We start from the raw sequence: 7,098 nt of genomic DNA on the forward strand, positions 1-7,098 counted from the left end.
AAACACTAAAAGCACCATAGTAGAACACAGAAGAAGCTTCTAAGTTGAAGTAATAGCCAGTAAGAGGTACTACAATTCAAGTTTTAGTTGTCGATTATTCACTTTTTAGCCGGCTTTGGTGGCTTGGACATGACCTAGGACCTTAAGATTTTGCATGAAAGGAGTACTTGCAGCCGCGTTGCACGGGAGAATGTGAAATGTGTTCATATGTAGTAAAAACCTGAGAAATCCGTCCGTTTTCGTCATTTGTTATCGAATCGACTTAAAGCCAGATCGTCACATTGGCCGCTCCACTCTCTGCAACGGTTCATTTATCGTCTGCAAAGCTATGTCGCGCGCTGCAGTATGCGGAAACGCTAAAAGCACCATAGTAGAACACAGAAGAAGCTTCTAAGTTGAAGTAATAGCCAGTAAGAGGTAGTACAATTCAAGTTTTAGTTGTCGATTATTCACTTTTTAGCCGGCTTTGGTGGCTTGGACATGACCTAGGACGTTAAGATTTTGCATGAAAGGAGGACTGGCAGCCGCGTTGCACGGGAGAATGTGAAAAGTGTTCATATGTAGTAAAAACCTGAGAAATCCGTCCGTTTTCGTCATCTGTGATCGAATCGCCTTAAAGCCAGTTGGTCACATTGGCCGCTCTACTCTCTGAAACGCTTACACTTATCGTCTGCAAAGCTATGTCGCGTGCTGCGGTATGCCGAAACACTAAAAGCACCATAGTAGAACACAGAAGAAGCTTCTAAGTTGAAGTAATAGCCAGTAAGAAGTAGTACAATTGAAGTTTTAGTTGTCGATTATTCACATTTTAGCCGGCTTTTGTGGCTTGGACATGACCTAGGACCTTAAGATTTTGCATGAAAGGAGGACTAGCAGCCGCGTTGGACGGGAGAATGTGAAAAGTGTTCATATGTAGTAAAAACCTGAGAAATCCGTCCGTTTTCGTCATTTGTTATCGAATCGACTTAAAGCCAGATCGTCACATTGGCCGCTCTTCTCTCTGAAACGGTTACATTTATCGTCTGCAAAGCTATGTCGCGTGCTGCGGTATGCGGAGACACTGAAAGTACCATAGCAGAACACAGAAGAAGCTTCTAAGTTGAAGTAATAGCCAGTAAGAAGTTATACGATTCAAGTTTTAGTAGTCGATTATTCACATTTTAGCCGGCTTTGGTGGCTTGGACATGACCTAGGACGTTAAGATTTTGCATGAAAGGAGGACTAGCAGCCGCGTTGCACGGGAGAATGTGAAAAGTGTTCATATGTAGTAAAAACTTGCGAAATCCATCCGTTTTCGTCATTTGTTATCGAATCGATTTAAAGCCAGATCGTCACAGTGGCCGCTCTTCTCTCTGAAACGGTTACATTTATCGTCTGCAAAGCTATGTCGCGTGCTGCGGTGTGCGGAGACACTAAAAGCACCATAGTAGAACACAGAAGAAGCTTCTAAGTTGAAGTAATAGTTAGTAAGAAGTAGTACAATTCAAGTTTTCGTTATCGATTATTTACTTTTCAGCCGGCTTTGGTGGATTGGACTTGACCTAGGACCTTAAGATTTTGCATGAAAGGAGGTCTAGCAGCCGCGTTGCACGCGAGAATGTGAAAAGTGTTCATATGTAGTAAAAACCTGAGAAACCCGTCCGTTTTCGTCATTTGTTATCGAATCGACTTAAAGCCAGATCGTCACATTGGCCGCTTTTCTCTCTGAGACGGTTACATTTATCGTCTGCAAAGCTACGTCGCATGCTGCGGTGTGCGGAGACTCTAAAAGCACCATAGTAGAACACAGAAGAAGCTTCCAAGTTGGAGTAATAGCCAGTAAGAAGTAGTACAATACAAGTTTTAGTTATCGATTATTCACTTTTTAGCCGGCTTTGGTGGCTTTTACATGACCTAGGACCTTAAGATTTTGCATGAAAGGAGGACTAGCAGCCGCGTTGCACGGGAGAATGTGAAAAGTGTTCATATGTAGTAAAAACCTGCGAAATCCGTCAGTTTTCGTCATTTGTTATAAAATCGACTTGAAGCCAGATCGTCACATTGGCCGCTCTTCTCTCTGAAAAGGTTACATTTATCGTCTGCAAAGCTATGTCGCGTGCTGCGGTGTGCGGAGACTCTAAAAGCACCATAGTAGAACACAGAAGAAGCTTCTAAGTTGAAGTAATAGCCAGTAAGATGTAGTACAATTCAAGTTTTAGTTGTCGATTATTCACTTTTTAGCCGGCTTTGGTGGCTTGGAGATGACCTAGGACCTTAAGAATTTGCATGAAAGGAGTACTTGCAGCCGCGTTGCACGGGAGAATGTGAAATGTGTTCATATGTAGTAAAAACCTGAGAAATCCGTCCGTTTTCGTCATTTGTTATCGAATCGACTTAAAGCCAGATCGTCACATTGGCCGCCTTTCTCTCTGAGAAGGTTACATTTACCATCTGCAAAACTATGTCGCGTGCTGCGGTATGCGGAGACACTAAAAGCACCATAGTAGAACGCAGAAGAAGCTTCTAAGTTGAAGTAATAGCCAGTAAGAAGTAATACAATTCAAGTTTTAGTTGTCGATTATTCACATTTTAGCCGGCTTTGGTGGCTTGGACGTGACCTAGCACCTTAAGATTTTGCATGAAAGGAGGACTAGCAGCCGCGTTGCTCGGGAGAATGTGAAAACTGTTCATATGTAGTAAAAACCTGAGAAATCCGTCAGTTTTCGTCATTTGTTATCGAATCGCTTTAAAGCCAGATCGTCAATTTGGCCGCTTTTCTCTCTGAGACGGTTACATTTATCGTCTGCAAAGCTATGTCGCATGCTGCGGTATGCGGAGACACTAAAAGCACCATAGTAGAATACAGAAGAAGCTTCTAAGTTGAAGTAATAGCCAGTAAGAAGTAGTGCAATTCAAGTTTTAGTTATCGATTATTCACTTTTTAGCCGGCTTTGGCTGCTTTTACATGACCTAGGACCTTAAGATTTTGCATGAAAGGAGGTCTAGCAGCCGCGTTCTATGGGAGAATGTGAAAAGTGTTCATATGTAGTAAAAACCTGAGAAATCCGTCCGTTTTCGTCATTTGTTATCGAATCGACTTAAAGCCAGATCGTCAATTTGGCCGCTTTTCTCTCTGAGACGGTTACATTTATCGTCTGCAAAGCTATGTCGCATGCTGCGGTATGCGGAGACACTAAAAGCACCATAGTAGAATACAGAAGAAGCTTCTAAGTTGAAGTAATAGCCAGTAAGAAGTAGTGCAATTCAAGTTTTAGTTATCGATTATTCACTTTTTAGCCGGCTTTGGCGGCTTTTACATGACCTACGACCTTAAGATTTTGCATGAAAGGAGGTCTAGCAGCCGCGTTGTATGGGAGAAAGTGAAAAGTGTTCATATGTAGTAAAAACCTGAGAAATCCGTCCGTTTTCGTCATTTTTCATCGAATCGACTTAAAGCCAGATCGTCACATTGGCCGCTTTTCTCTCTGAGACGGTTACATTTATCGTCTGCAAAGCTATGTCGCGTGCTGCGGTCTGCGGAGACACTAAAAGCACCATAGGAGAACACAGAAGAAGCCTTTAAGTTGAAGTAAAAGAAAGTAAGAAGTAGCACAATTGAAGTTTTAGTTGTCGTTTATTCACTTTTTAGCCGGCTTTGGTGGCCTGGACATGACCTAGGACCTTAAGATTTTGCATGAAAGGAGGTCTAGCAGCCGCGTTCTATGGGAGAATGTGAAAAGTGTTCATATGTAGTAAAAACCTGAGAAATCCGTCCGTTTTCGTCATTTTTTATCGAATCGACTTAAGGCCAGATCGTCACATTGGCCGCTTTTCTCTCTGAGACGGTTACATTTATCGTCTGCAAAGCTATGTCGCGTGCTGCGGTCTGCGGAGACACTAAAAGCACCATAGGAGAACACAGAAGAAGCTTTTAAGTTGAAGTAAAAAAAAGTAAGATGTAGCACAATTGAAGTTTTAGTTGTCGTTTATTCACTTTTTAGCCGGCTTTGGTGGCCTGGACATGACCTAGGACCTTAAGATTTTGCATGAAAGGAGGACTAGCAGCCGAGTTGCATGGCAGAATGTGAAAAGTGTTCATATGTAGTAAAAACCTAGGAAATCCGTCCGTTTTCGTCATTTGTTATCGAATCGACTTAAAGCCAGATCGTCACATTGGCCGCCTTTCTCACTGAGAAGGTTACATTTATCATCTGCAAAACTATGTCGCGTGCTGCGGTATGCGGAGACACTAAAAGCACCATAGTAGAACGCAGAAGAAGCTTCTAAGTTGAAGTAATAGCCAGTAAGAAGTAATACAATTCAAGTTTTAGTTGTCGATTATTCACATTTTAGCCGGCTTTGGTGGCTTGGACATGACCTAGCACCTTAAGATTTTGCATGAAAGGAGGACTAGCAGCCGCGTTGCTCGGGAGAATGTGAAAACTGTTCATATGTAGTAAAAACCTGAGAAATCCGTCAGTTTTCGTCATTTGTTATCGAATCGACTTAAAGCCAGATCGTTAATTTGGCCGCTTTTCTCTCTGAGACGGTTACATTTATCGTCTGCAAAGCTATGTCGCATGCTGCGGTATGCGGAGACACTAAAAGCACAATAGTAGAATACAGAAGAAGCTTCTAAGTTGAAGTAATAGCCAGTAAGAAGTAGTGCAATTCAAGTTTTAGTTATCGATTATTCACTTTTTAGCCGGCTTTGGCGGCTTTTACATGACCTAGGACCTTAAGATTTTGCATGAAAGGAGGTCTAGCAGCCGCGTTGTATGGGAGAAAGTGAAAAGTGTTCATATGTAGTAAAAACCTGAGAAATCCGTCCGTTTTCGTCATTTTTCATCGAATCGACTTAAAGCCAGATCGTCACATTGGCCGCTTTTCTCTCTGAGACGGTTACATTTATCGTCTGCAAAGCTATGTCGCGTGCTGCGGTCTGCGGAGACACTAAAAGCACCATAGGAGAACACAGAAGAAGCTTTTAAGTTGAAGTAAAAGAAAGTAAGAAGTAGCACAATTGAAGTTTTAGTTGTCGTTTATTCACTTTTTAGCCGGCTTTGGTGGACTGGACATGACCTAGGACCTTAAGATTTTGCATGAAAGGAGGACTAGCAGCCGAGTTGCATGGCAGAATGTGAAAAGTGTTCATATGTAGTAAAAACCTAGGAAATCCGTCCGTTTTCGTCATTTGTTATCGAATCGACTTAAAGCCAGATCGTCACATTGGCCCCCTTTCTCTCTGAGAAGGTTACATTTATTGTCTGCAAAGCTATGTCGCGTGCTGCAGTATGCGGAGACACTAAAAGCACCATAGAAGAACACAGATGATGCTTCTAAGGTGAAGTAATAGCCAGTAAGAAGTAGTACAATTAAAGTTTTAGTTGTCGATTATTCACTTTTTAGCCGGCTTTGGTGGCTTGGACATCACCTAGGACGTTAAGATTATGCATGAAAGGAGGACTTGCAGCCGCGTTGCACGGGAGAATGTGAAAAGTGTTCATATGTGGTAAAAATCTGAGAAATGCTTGCGTTTTCGTCATTTGTTATCGATTCGACTTAAAGCCAGATCGTCACATTGGCCGCTTTTCTCTCTGAGACGGTTACATTTATAGTCTGCAAAGCTATGTCGTGTGCTGCGGTATGCGGAGACACTAAAAGCACCATAGTAGAACACAGAAGAAGCTTCTAAGTTGAAGTAATAGCCAGTAAGAAGTAGTACAATTGAAGTTTTAGTTGTCGATTATTCACTTTTTAGCCGGCTTTGGTGGATTGGACATGACCTAGGACCTTAAGATTTTGCATGAAAGGAGGACTAGCAGCCGCGTTGCACGGGAGAATGTGAAAAGTGTTCATATGTAGCAACAACCTGAGAATTCCGTCAGTTTTCGTCATTTGGTATCGAATCGTTTTAAAGCCAGATCGTCACATTGGCTGCTTTTCTCTCTGAGACTGTTACATTTATCGTCTGCAAAGCTATGTCGCGTGCTGCGGTCTGCAGAAACACTAAAACACCATAGTAGAACACAGAAGAAGCTTCTACGTTGAAGTAATAGCCAGTAAGAAGTAGTACAATTCAACTTTTAGTTGTCGATTATTCACTTTTTAGATGACTTTGGTGGCTTGGACATGACCTAGGACCTTAAGATTTTGCATGAAAGGAGGACTGGCAGCCGCGTTGCACGGGAGAATGTGAAAAGTGTTCATATGTAGTAAAAACCTGAGAAACCCGTCCGTTTTCGTCATTTGTTATCGAATCGACTTAAAGCCAGATCGTCACATTGGCCGCTTTTCTCTCTGAGAAGGTTACATTTATTGTCTGCATAGCTATGTCGCGTGCTGCGGTCTGCGGAGACACTAAAAGCACCATAGGAGAACACAGAAGAAGCTTTTAAGTTGAAGTAAAAAAAAGTAAGATGTAGCACAATTGAAGTTTTAGTTGTCGTTTATTCACTTTTTAGCCGGCTTTGGTGGCCTGGACATGACCTAGGACCTTAAGATTTTGCATGAAAGGAGGACTAGCAGCCGAGTTGCATGGCAGAATGTGAAAAGTGTTCATATGTAGTAAAAACCTAGGAAATCCGTCCGTTTTCGTCATTTGTTATCGAATCGACTTAAAGCCAGATCGTCACATTGGCCGCCTTTCTCACTGAGAAGGTTACATTTATCATCTGCAAAACTATGTCGCGTGCTGCGGTATGCGGAGACACTAAAAGCACCATAGTAGAACGCAGAAGAAGCTTCTAAGTTGAAGTAATAGCCAGTAAGAAGTAATACAATTCAAGTTTTAGTTGTCGATTGTTCACATTTTAGCCGGCTTTGGTGGCTTGGACATGACCTAGCACCTTAAGATTTTACATGAAAGGAGGACTAGCAGCCGCGTTGCTCGGGAGAATGTGAAAACTGTTCATATGTAGTAAAAACCTGAGAAATCCGTCAGTTTTCGTCATTTGTTATCGAATCGACTTAAAGCCAGATCGTTAATTTGGCCGCTCTTCTCTCTGAGACGGTTACATTTATCGTCTGCAAAGCTATGTCGCATGCTGCGGTATGCGGAGACACTAAAAGCACAATAGTAGAATACAGAAGAAGCTTCTAAGTTGAAGTAATAGCCAG

Source organism: Schistocerca gregaria, unplaced genomic scaffold (genome assembly GCF_023897955.1).
Source record: "Schistocerca gregaria isolate iqSchGreg1 unplaced genomic scaffold, iqSchGreg1.2 ptg000229l, whole genome shotgun sequence".
NCBI classification, from domain to species: Eukaryota; Metazoa; Arthropoda; class Insecta; order Orthoptera; family Acrididae; genus Schistocerca; species Schistocerca gregaria.